Here is a 13,146-nt window from a genome sequence, read left to right on the forward strand (position 1 = left end):
TTAGAATTTATTAGGAATATTGCATATGGGCTTTGAGCGTTGGGAAAAATGAGAGATTTATTATTTTCGGAATTAATTAATTTTGTGGATAAAATAATTCTAGAAAAGTCCAGAATTAATATTTAAGCCATGAAAAATACTCCGAGACCTCCGAAAATTTGGGGAAAATCCCCGGAGACACTTTGGAACATGATGAACCCAAATAAAGTATTTGGAGCTCAAAAAAAGAATGTTGGGCACTTGGAACATAAAGATTAATGTGAAGGAGGTAGAAATTAAATTCCAGAAAGAAGCTGGAAAATTCCCAAAGATAGATATTTGTCTCCTAAACGTATAAAAAAACACACATTTTGCACATAGAAACACGAGGTGCGACCGGCATGAATGCAACAAACATGTTTCTACCTTATGATAAATTTTAATTAATGAAAAATTTTATTTTCCTATGTTTCATGAGCACAAAATTCAGAAATAAATCATTTTAAACCTATTTTCAAAAGAAACAAATTTTAGGGTGTTACAAACAGAGGGAGTAATTCGTTTTCAATTCATTTTCTGACATTTGTTTTGCTCGAGTAACCCAGACCCTAACTGTCAAAATCCAGGCCCCCAAAATCTATCATAGGCAAAGCGGTTGAAGACAAAACTTGTACACATTTGGATTTCTGCTTCATATCCAGCGAGCATAAAACGATATTGTTTCCTTCAAACAAACAGATAGTAGAGCACAACTGCACAAGTCAACCCCCAGATGCCTGCACACAAGCAATTGCATAAAACGATATTTTTCCCTTCAAACAAACAGATAGTAGAGCACATGTCAACCCCCAGATGCCTGCATACAAGCAATTGCATAAAACGATATTTTTCCCTTCAAACAAACAGATTGTAGAGCACAAGTCAACCCCCAGATGCCTGCATACAAGCAATTGCATAAAATGATATTTTTCCCTTCAAACAAACAGATTGTAGAGCACAAGTCAACCCCCAGATGCCTGCATACAAGCAATTGCATGGACGGAGGAAGCTCAGACACATTATACAAACGTTTTTCTACTACTCATTCGAATAACAGCATCCAGCCTTCCAGGCTTTCCAGAATAGCTAACAAGTTCATAACTAATGCAAAAGATTAAAAGTAGCAATGGAGCACAACTGGAAACTAAAATGCAAGTCTGCGAACTCTCATCTACCACAATGTGCATTATCCATTGCAAATGCAAGCCTCTGATCTCCGAAGAAATTTAAGGTGAAATTTTCAGCACAGGAAGATAGATCACTTGCCATCAGCGATAGAGCATGCTTGGGTACACCCAGAAGGGCTGCAGTCGGGTGTTCCAGTTCCTCTTGAACACAAGGCTCTTGAACACAAGGTCATCAGGGCCATAATCTGGATCACACACAGCATCTGCATCATCACCAATTCCATGCAACACCAAGGGCGGATTGTAATACCCATAGTACAAGCAATTGCTCCTCCCGGCCCGCTCCATCGTCCTGAGCTGGCGCAAGAAAATGTCGAGCTCCTCACATCACTCCCAATAAACAGCGAGTAATTCTCTAGCTTCTTCACCTCCACCCAAGTTGCAGGCACAGTTGACATGTCGAGGCGATATGCTTTGTACTTGACATGTGCTCCACTGGACGAAAGGATTATGTAATTGTCGACCATCAGGAGCATGTCACCACACACCGCAATCCACGGCCTTAGACATGGGCATTCATCCTTGCCATCCCACCACACAGTTTCTATCTCCTGCAGACCAAGCTGGGGGGCCAAGGACGGATTGTGGAGCTTATAGTGGTTGTCTATTGCAATGAACTGACCTTTAAATTCCACAATCTGTTCAATCTGTGAATTATTGAGCTGTAGTTTTGACCAACAATCACTCCCAATCAGCCAATCAAGCAAGAAAACTGACCATCCTGTTTGGACACTGTGCAAACTAGGAGGTGTGAGTTTGGTGATGCAAGGGGAGTTGTCAGCATGCCAGAGTAGAAATAAGTGTTGTTGGTAAATGGGAGCTGTGGAGATAAAACTTTGGCACCAGTGAACACATCCATGATAAGACAATTTCTGCCACAGCCACAAATCAGCTGGCCATAGGAAGAGCCGGCAAAGCACAACTTCTCAAATGTCTCTTCAGGAACCTGGCAGCGAAGGGTACTTTTCATGTTGGCTGGATCAAGGACCTGGCACGTGCCGAGCTTGTGGCCATCGTCACTTCTGGAGGGTAGATTAGGAGCATGGACAGTGATATGGGGGTGGACGAGGAGAGACGGGAGCAAGGTGCATAATGTGGATTTAGATGGGTATGAGGAGAAGGCAGCACGCCAAGAGCGACAGGTTCCGGCTAAGGCAAGGAGCTCAATGATGGAACCCAACAGGAATGACGGAATGAAGCAGACCTTCTAGGAGATCTGCCTACCCTTGAAGCCCATACACAGCAGGGATTGTAGTGGAGGTAGAGGCACGTGTGATTTTGCTAGGGCTTTGCATGACGTCAGACTCTCTTCAACAAAGTAAAAAAAATGAGCAAGTTGGAACTGAATCGATTCAAAAATGAAGAATAGACAGTTAACTTGCACTAGTAGAGAACAGACCTTTGATCCTCGGCCAAAATGGGCTCTAGTCCCGGCATTTTTTGCGCCCGGGACTAGAGATACCTATTTTCTATGCTTGAATTGTGTGATTTAATACGTTCATTGTGCTTGAACCGAAACATACTATACGCGCGTATAAATGTATAATTAGTAGTGTACAATACAACTTCGAAAACCTATTTTGAAAAGAAAACAAAAAAATGAAAAGAAAAGAAAAAAGAAAAAAAAACCTTTAGTCCCGGTTCGTATTACCAACCAGGACTAAAGGGTGCCGGCCATCGTGGCATGTCAGGAGGCACCTTTAGTCCCGGTTGGTGTTACCCACCGGGACTAAAGGTCCCCCTTTAGTCCCGGTTCCTGACCCGGGACTAAAGGACCCCCTTTAGTCCCGGATGCTTGCTCCCGGGTGGGGAACCGGGACTAGAGGGGGTTCCCCACCGAGAGTAAAGCTCTGTTCTCTACCAGTGTTGCTAGAGACTTAGGTGACCTGCAAACATTTTAGAATATGTGCTATACAAGAGCTACTTTTAAGTTGATATACACTGTTACAAACAAGGAATTCTATTCGCTGGGTAAATCCTAATGTTCAAGCTAAGACAGATTGACAATGGAAAACCAGTTTTTATTTAAGTCTGGTTTCAATTCAAACTTTTCTTCCAATAGCCAAAACCCATGTCTATTTTCAGAACATGATATTTAGGATGGCCTGCAGTAACTTTAGTGAAGCATGAAACATAAGGTGAAAAGTATGGCAAAAAATGCGCAATTATGCTATGAAATACAATTTCGTGTACCCTTCACAGATCAACCATGGCATACAAAAAATATTTTCAGTATCCTGGGTTGACTCCCCACCCCAAAAAAAATTAACATAAAAGTGGAGTCTTTTATCATAGCATTGTTAGTCATGGGGCATAGCCATCTGTTATAGGGGTCATTCATCAAAACTCAAAGGATGATGCTGCGGAAATTCCTTTGCTTAGTTTGGATTATAAGAAACCAAAGATAAGGCACATATGTGCTAAATGAACCAAGCAAAAAAGACATTAGGGACTACAAGAGGAAAAAGTCTACATAACCTCCTCACCTATTGCGACTCGACTACTTCACCCCATAACCTATAAAACTAGGTATTTGACCCCCTTACCTTTGCAAAACCGGTCAAATAACCCCCCACAGTGGTTTTGCATAGCAGGTTTGCTACGCTGGCGCGCTGAGGTGGACTTTGATGCTGATGTGGACGAGTGAAAACTAGGCCCCGCTTGTAAGTGGCGCCCCTTCTCTAACATATTGGTGGTCCCCACCCGTCATCCTCTACCTCCAGCTCCTACCTTCCATCCATGGCGGGCGAGGGATCACCATCCACTCTTCTAGAGCGCTCGATTACCCACTGTAATTTCTTGTTGGTTCCCGGCCGACTTTAGTACTAAGAGCTACGAATGCTGAAGAAATCGAGCTAGCTATGCACACGTAAGAAAGGACGTTGCCGTCATGCCGGTGCCGCCATTGCTTGCATGCGCCGCCGATGCACATGACGAACGGACCGGACGCTGGATCAGCCCCGCACGACGCCCTGGCTTGTACCCAGCGCGGGCGGCGAGGTCGGCGCTGCCCACGGAGACACTGCGGGCCCTACGCACAGCGGGGCCGGCGACGTGCATGACGTCGTCAGCGCCGAACTCACACGGTGCGTCCTCGTTTATCCGCCCCACTGCCACGCTCCGGCTACACACCGGGAGTCCGGGACCTTTGACTTCGCTGCCGCCACGTCATCACCTCCGCGTCCGGCCGCTGCCTGGCGCGGACGAGCTCATTGACGTCGTCATCACCACGGCGTCGGGAGCTGGAGCTGAACGTCCAGGCCTCCATGGTCCCCGGCGCGATCCCACCATGGCCGCCATACGTGCCCGCGGCCGTCGGCATCCGGCCCGCGCACGCTGACATCCCGCGCACGTACGAGTCACACGCCCGCGACAGCGCCCGCACCGACGCGCCCAGCCATAGCCCTAGCTTACTGCTGCCCTCAGCCTTCTTGAGGCTCATCTCTCTACTTCGCCGCCTCAGCTGCACGAGCACGGAAAAAGTCGGCCGGGAGCCAACAAGAAATCACCGTGGGTAACCGAGCGAGATCTGGAAGAGTGGATGCTGATCCCTCGCCCACGGATGGAAGGTAGAAGGAGCTGGAGGTTGGGGATGACTGGTGGGGACCATCTATCAGTGAGAGAAGGGGCGCCACTTACAAGCCGGACCCACTTGTCAATCTTCCACATCAGCATCAAATTCCACCTTAGCACGCTAGCATGGCGAAACCGCTATGCAAAACCACCATAGAGGTTATTTAAAATGGTTTTGCAAAGGTGAGGGGGTTAAATACCTAGTTTTATAGGTTAGGGGGTGAAGTAGTCGAGTCGCAATAGGTGAGGAGGTTACGTAGACTTTTTCCGACTACAAGAGAGAGTCTCCACTGGCAATTAGATATTAGACTTCTCTCTCTCCTTCAGATCACCTATCGTGCCAGCCAGAAATCAACCACCTCTAGCCAACTCCTCACACCAGGCAGGCAGACACTAGCAAAATCGATCACCCATTGTCTCCTCTTCTCTTTTGTGTTCTCAGTTTTGTTGGAGGCAAATTAATTTTATGTTTCCTGCTCCTGCCTCCTGCACCCCAATTCTATGGTAGTCTTCTTCAACGTCGGTTGCGTCTTACATCGCAGCAACAACAAGATCCATCATTTCCCTTCCAATCGTCTCTACTGCTTTTCGATATAGCTCATGGATCCATGGTATGTTCCTACTACAGAGGAACGACGGCCTAAGAAGAACAGGGACATCGACCCTGTTTGACCCCGACCCTCGATTTGAGACGGCGTCCCTGGGTTGTGGATTCATGTCTATTGGCACTAGGGTTTTCCCCTGCCGTACATCTTACCATCACACCATAATCAAATGCAAACCTAATCTAAATAGCTCGATTCAAGATAACTTCACAGCAACAAACACGCGACGCAATTTATCGGCTTGGTTGGTTCAACAAACTGAAGGACTAGGAGACTAGGAGACGCAATTTATCGGCTTGGTTGGTTCAACAAACTGAAGGCTTGGTTGGTTCAACAAACACGCGACGCAATTTATAGCTGCATAGAATGTATCAACACTGAAAAAATGATCTTGAGTGATGTTATTTCTCCCCCTTTTTCTTGATTGGCCCCATCTTGACACAGCTTCATCCATATTTGGTACTAGGATATCATTTTCATTGCAAAAGGTTTTGACATCTTCAAATAGTGGTTCCCAGTCGTTAGCTCTCAAGTTGATCAAGCATGATTTCACATCTGTAACCAAAGACATGGCTTTGAACAATATTTTTATCCTTCTTTTGTAGTAGAAGTGACCTTATGTTTTAGACTTGAGCTTTGGTTTTTGAAATCTTCATATGCTGTCTTTGCTTGATTGTGGATACTCCTGGCACCACCTACAGTGCCGTGGGCTCTTGAGTCTTGACGTAGGCCCATGAGATACCAGCTCACAAACAAAATCCATCCGTGCATCAGGTCATCAGCAGGGGATGGCGGCCATGTCAACAGGGGATCGGACGGTTTCACGTAAATACAGTATATATAGTAGTGTTTTGTATACATTTTAGGTATGGCGGCCGCGAAACCTCGCCATACAGCTGCCTCCGCCCCTGCCAAGGACAGTGTAGGCCTGTAGTAGCTGTCCATCGCGATGAACTGACCGTTGAACTCGACAATCTGCTCGATCACAGTGAATTACCGAGCTGCATTTCTGACCAAGAATCACTTCCAACTGACCAGTCAAGAAGGGAGAGGCCGGAACGCTGTGCTGGCTGGATACTACACAGACAAGGAGGTGAGAGTTTTGTAGTGCAAGAGGAGCTGTCAGCATGCCAGAGTTGAAAAAAGTGTCATCGTTAAGTTTGAGCTGCAGTGCCCAATCTCTGGCCGGCCCCAGTGAACACATCGACAATGAGGCAATCTTTGCGAAGGCCGCATATTTGCTGACCATAAGAGGAGCCGGCGAAATGCATTCCCTCCTTACATATTTCTTGAGGAATCTGCCAGCAAAGATCTGTTTTTGGATTGGCTAGATCAATTACCTGCCATCTGTGCAGCTCGTGACCGTCAGGTGCACGCACGGGGATATTGGGGGCCTAACGAGGAGAGGTGAGAGCAAGGCATAGAACCTGGATTTGGATGTGTACGACGAGAAGGCAGCACGCCAAGAACGGCAGGTGCTTGCGAAGGCAAGGAGGTCATTGAAGGAGCCCAGGAGGGCAACAATAGACTGGAGCGGGCCTCCACGGAGAGATCAGCCCACCCTTGAATCCCACATGTAGCAGGGACTGTTTCTGTGGAGGCAGAGGTGCCAGATATTGTGAATTGTGATAGGGCTTTGCATGATGGCAGACTCACTGCAACAAAAGTAAATTCAATACATACATAAATTAGATGCATGAATTGAATACAAAATGAGAAATAGGCAGATAACTTCCAAGAGACAAAGACACCCCACAAAACAACTGCATGACACAATTTGTTGGCCTGATTTGAGTCAAGAAGAGAATGGTCGTGCAAAATGAACAGAGTAAGAAAAGAATGTAGGGATTAGGTGCCAGGGATAGTTTCTATACTCACTGCTTGATATTAGCTATGCCATATGCCCACAGGTCTCCTGAAAACAACAACAATATACACTGATACAAATTAGAATTCTGATGGTGTGCGCAGAAGGTTGTTTAACGGTCCCCAATTGAACTACCTAATTTCCTGGTATCCTACCGGATCGTCACGTGAAAGATACCAAGCAAGGTTGTTCAAATGGCATATAAATGCCCATTGTGTAATATTTTTCGCTAACATGCGCTGTAGCGCAAGTTTTTCATTAAGAGGAAAGGAGATAGCAAGATCATACAACCAAGACAAACAAGTGCCACAGCAATGCAAGATGTATCCCGAAGACACTCCTTTCCTTGCAAACCCCCGTCATACATACGCGTGATTACACGGCACAAGATTGGCGACAAAGCACTAAACAGCCTAGACAACAGCCGACGCGAGCAGTAGCGCTAGCGGCCTGAATCCAGGTGTTGGCATCCTCCAAGATGAGCAGCAGTAGCTGATGCGGCTGTTTGGATTCGCCCCGGAACACACGTCGATTACACTCGTAGCCAAAGGGGCCAGGAAATCAGCAGCAGGAGCGAGTCAAAGCACGGTGTGGAATATGTCAAAACGAATACGTTATGTGACTTTTTTTGTTTCTGAATCTAAAGAGATCAGGGCACCACGCCTAGTGTTAGTCTTGGTATAAAGTTATACTCCACCTAGATCAAAATGAGTTGAGGCCAATAGCCTCTCAACGCAAGCACATTACTGCAGACGGGCTCTTTGCCGAGTGTTTAGGACACTCGGCAAAGCCCCTATTGCACTCGGCAAAGGCTTTGCCGAGTGCCGCACTCGGCAAAGAGCAGTCGGCAAAGAACCCGTCGGCAAAGGTTTCTTTGCCGAGTGCCACATATCGGGCACTCGGTAAAGCCTTTGCCGAGTGTCACATCAGCACTCGACAAAAAGAAATCCGACGTTAACTCTGACGGCCTCTTTGCCGAGTGCCACCTCAGCGGCACTCGGCAAAGAATTTTTTTCTCTTTTTTTTTTTGAAAATTCTTTGCTGAGTGCCATACTCTTGCACTTGGCAAAGAAATTTTTTCTTTTTAAAAAAAAAATCTTTGCCGAGTGCCATGGCTCTGGCACTCGGCAAAGCTGGGAAATTGGGTCTCTGCTTCCCAGCTTTGCCGAGAGCCATGGTCACAACACTTGACAAAGCCCTCTTTGCCGAGTGTGGCACTCGGTAAAGAGGGGAAAAATGCTATTTTTTTTGGTTTTTTGCTTTCCATCAGCACAAACAAAGAAATCACATATATATCAACACATAGCACATGATATATGACATACACATCCATATTCCATCACATACACATCCATAACCCATCACATACACATCCACCATCCATAATACATCACATACAAATCCATTGTCCATAATCCATCACATGCATTCGCATCATCCATGACAATATCCATCACAATATATATATGTCTCTAGTAGTAGTCCAACATAAGGCTAAGTCTAACACAAGTCCATGCAACATGAAAAGAAACAAATAAATGGTACCTACTGTCAGCCTCCCCACCCGGAGTGTGAACTGCCACCTTGAGGAGGGCCAGTTGGCCACTCGGCCTATGGAGAAGGGCCACCTTGAGGAGGGCCAGTTGGCCACCCGGACTGTGGCTGCACAAAGGAGAAGCGCATTCATGAGTATCTACAGGAGGGCTGCACAAGCTAAAGGAATAAACAATCATATATACTCACCGGAGTCCCTACAGGAGGAGAACGAGCCACAACTGGAGCGAGCAGCGACTGGGGCATGACCACACCTGGCAAGGCCTGAAGGCTCGCCATGAAGCTGAACATGTCCTGCAGCCTCTGCGCCTCGGCCGCCCTCTCGGCTTGTACAGCCTCCATCTCCAGCCGATGGGCCTCCGCCTGGGCCGCCTGCTGGGCCTCCAACCTCCGCAAGTCGGCCTGCAACATTCCACCCGCAATGTTTAAACAATGCAAAGGCAAGGTAGATGTGTAAAAGCAATGAACGACGACTAAAACAGTACTAACATGGAGTTCCGCCATCTGCTGCTGTGAGCTTTGCTGCCGATAGCGTATGGGGAGGGAGGAGCTCGTGCTCCTTGCTCGAATCTCGGTGAGGATGGGAACAGAGGCGGAGTCGACTGTGCTGTCCGCCATCCAGTACCGGCCGTGCTGCTTCCCTCCTCCCAGCCTCATCAGGAGGTCTGTGTCTAGGGGCTGGGTGGCCGGATCAAAGTCCTCCCCATGGCGCTCGCGGGCCGCCGAGGTGTACTCGCTAAGCTTGCTGTGGATGCTCGCGTTGGTGTACGCCTCGGGCCCATCCGTCGGGTTGTAGGTGACTTCCGGGGCTGTCGCCTTGCCCTTGTGTGCCAGGGCGTACGCCATGAACTCGTTGCATTCCTGGCCTTGGTGCGCCTAGGACTGCGAGGAAAACACAAAGATGATTACAAGTAATGAGAATTGAGCGTTATAATAAATAAATAAAGATGAAAACACAAAGAAGATTACCCATGTCTGGGCGTACGCGCTGAGGCTCCGGTTGCCTTGGTGGTGTGGCACCCCACCCATCTGCAGGCGGCAGTCCCGACGGATGTTGTGCTTCTCCGCCCACTCCTCCGAGAGCCACCTGTCCACAATGGCCTCCCTACAGAGGCGGTGCCTGGCGCACCAATCAGGACATTGCTGCATGCCATCAAGTTATTGATATGTCAGAAGATGAAATGAAGCCTACCTATTCTTCATGGAAGGAGTCAGTATTAATGTTTCATACTTACCGAGAGGTACTGCTCCTTGGTGAGTGTCCTGGTCCTGGCATCGGCCTTCCTCACCACCTGACCAAGGACGTCGGCGTTGTAGTTGATGATGCACTGGAGCCGCGTCTCGTGGTATAGGTCCGAGAGTCGGGACCTATAGACCTTGTCCTGCACTCGCGCCGCCCGGTCCTCAAACCCTTCGTCGCACCTGAAGAAGTCTTGCATACAGACATCATGTATCATTTCATTATTTCAAGAACGACCAATGAATGCGTAGTATTGACCAATTTAGTGCGATGAAGACTCACCCAGAACTCGGCCTTGATCCGCGCTACAATGGTGCCGAACTCGCTGTCCTCGACGGCGTAGAAGTGGTCCCACATCCAGGGCGGCGAAGTCACCGAGGCGTAGGTGACCATGCCAGGGTAGTGCTGCCGAATCAGAAGGCCCAGGGTGCCATTGATGTGCCGGCCCATTCCAGACACAACTTTCCAGTTGCTGCAAGAGTCATTAAGAAGAATTGTTAGTCTCCAGTTCGATTTTCAACATGTCATATAAAATAGTAGTGAAATAATACTTACTTGTCGCCGCTGGGTCGAATCACCGGGCGTCGGTGAAGTGGGATCGGCCGCACCGGGAGCTGCGAGGGCCCACGCAAGTAGACTCCCGACGAGGTAGAGCCAGAGGCAGTGCAAGTGGAACGCCCTACTGTCGCTATCATCGATGTCGCTGTCACTATCACATGTGGAGATGTCCTAGTTTGTGAGCATCGTACGTGACAACGTGGTCGAAACTTTTTCAAAATTTTTCCACGGCATACGCATACGATATGGCGACAACTCGACAAGTTTCATGATTTTCGGAATTCGTTCGCATTTTATACAATTAAAAAACAACTCCCACGCAAGTTGGCGGCGTTGCCCCGTGAGCACGTTGATCGAAATTTCGAGACAGTTCCTGGATTTATCCTAAATTTACACTAAGAAACAAGTATAATATTTTTTGAACGAATGTAATCCATTATTCGATGCACCTGCAGTTCAAACTTATATTTTCTGGAAAAATTCAACAAAACAAAATAAACTATAGAAATATGCCAAAAGGCAATCAAAATGTCCCAAATTTAAACATGTTGTTTGTGGTAGTGTACTAAAGCTTCAAAAAAAAATTGGTGCCAAAAAACCAAAAAAAAATATTTTGCCGAGTGCCAAGTTTTGGCACTCGGCAAAATAAATTCTTTGCCGAGTGCCAAACAGGGGGCACTCGGCAAAGAGGACGCCGCTGGATGCCGTTAGGCTCCTACCAATCTTTGCCGAGTGTCTGCCTTTGCCAACTGCCAGGCACTCGGCAAAGACAGCCTTTGCCGAGTGCAGGTCTTTGCCGAGTGCCAGGCACTCGGCAAAGGCCTCTTTGCCGAGTGCCATATTTTGCTGAGTGCCCGAAATTTGGCACTCGGCAAAGATTTTTGCACTCGGCAAATCACGTGTTTCCCGTAGTGGCAGCAGCTTGTCCTCTGCCATCGTCCTGTTACTGTGCTCAGCTTTTGTCCAAAGCTCTTCAGCTTTTTTATACCACAACGCAGGAACATATGGCTGCTTCAAACTTTTTGTTCTCTTCAAGAGAACATGACATCCTGCGAGGCTAATGTTCTTGATGATTTGGACACTGAATGCATAGGTGAAAGTTGGGGTAGTACTCCACGGTGGAGCGTTGGGCATGGCACTGTGACTGCAGAGCAACGTTTATTAAAGTGGACTACAGAATAACAATCAAAGTTGAAGACCCATCCAGGAAGCTAAAATATTTATTTACATGAAAAAATACCAAAACTTCTTCGTATCTAATAAAAGCATTAGATCCCCAATCAAATTAAACCAAGACGTACCACCAGTTCCCGTTTGCAGAGGAACCGTGGCAAGTATACACAGTTACACACAACATCAAAATTTCTGTTGGAGACTACCGCGAAGCATCGAAGTCGAGTCTTTTGTTTTACAACAAAGTCGAGTCTTTTATTGTAGCCACATCAGTTACGGCGCATAAATCCGTTTACGTCTGCTCGGTCACTGACCAATTAGGTGCATTGATTCTAGGGTTCTTCCATTCCATACACCTCACAAGTACACCAAAATCCTAAGGAAACCAGACTGCAATAGCTCGAGTCAGGAGATCCCCCCGGACCTCAAGAACAAATACGCCGCATGATTTCTCGGATTGGTTAAGAAACCACAAGAAATTGACCCAGAAAAAAAGAGAGTGGAAAATAGGGCCTAGGTGACAGGGTGGCGGGGTGTGAGAGAGAGGGAGGGGGGAGAGGGAGAGTGCCGACCTTGCAAACGAAGCCGGTGGCAGAGGCGTGGATACCGGGGCGGTGGCTGGTGCCGGCGTCAGGGGCGAAGCCACGTTGGCTTTCCCAGGTGCACGTGCACCATGGTAAAATAAAAGTTTGCTAATATGTACCTTAAATTTTCCATGTATTTCCTTTGAAATTGTACACATTCCTTTATGTTTGATAGAGTGTACACCAGGGTTGGTTTTGAGCTGGCTTCGCCCCTGGCCAGCGTTGTCAGCGACTGAGCTCGCTTCCTTTCCCTTCCTCTCTTTTCCTCCGTTTGGTTCTGTGGTTATGGGCCTGTTTCGGCTTTATGGGCGTCCATCAACCCTCTTTGGGCTGCCCAATCGGGCTTCCAACTAGCCCAACAGAAAGGTTCAATTTTGAATGGTGCATTTTGGAAGGAGTTTCCATAGTTTTAGACCCCAATTTATTATTACGTATTTCCCTAATCTTGATCTGGCCTTTGAAAATGGATTTAGATTCTTTTTTATTATATTATTAGAATTCATATTTGACTTCGGCCAGCTTCAATCGCATTTGACAGTTTGGCTGTAGTTTGAAATGTCAGGACAAAATATAAGTAGTTATATCAGTTATCAGCAGCCACATTCACCATCCAAAGCAAGACGGGGAATAGTGGTGGCTTTCAATTTCAACATGAAAAAGAAGACCCCATAACGCACATATTGGAGAAAATTACACGACAGAACTGAATTAAATGTTGCACTACCGTACCATCTAAGCACAAATGTCAAAGGCGCACATATAGAAAGGGCAGATATAGAACAACATT

The 13,146-nt window shown here is 47.1% G+C and overlaps 2 pseudogenes; both read right to left on the reverse strand.

Annotated features, from left to right (window-relative positions):
- Nucleotides 1–1,037: 1,037 nt before the first annotated feature.
- On the reverse strand, nucleotides 1,038–2,500 carry LOC136529231 (putative F-box protein At3g25750; annotated as a pseudogene).
- A 1,829-nt stretch (nucleotides 2,501–4,329) lies between these two features.
- Nucleotides 4,330–7,287, reverse strand: LOC136525503 (uncharacterized; annotated as a pseudogene).
- Nucleotides 7,288–13,146: the final 5,859 nt, after the last annotated feature.

This window comes from Miscanthus floridulus, chromosome 19 (assembly GCF_019320115.1).
Source record: "Miscanthus floridulus cultivar M001 chromosome 19, ASM1932011v1, whole genome shotgun sequence".
Classification (NCBI taxonomy): Eukaryota; Viridiplantae; Streptophyta; class Magnoliopsida; order Poales; family Poaceae; genus Miscanthus; species Miscanthus floridulus.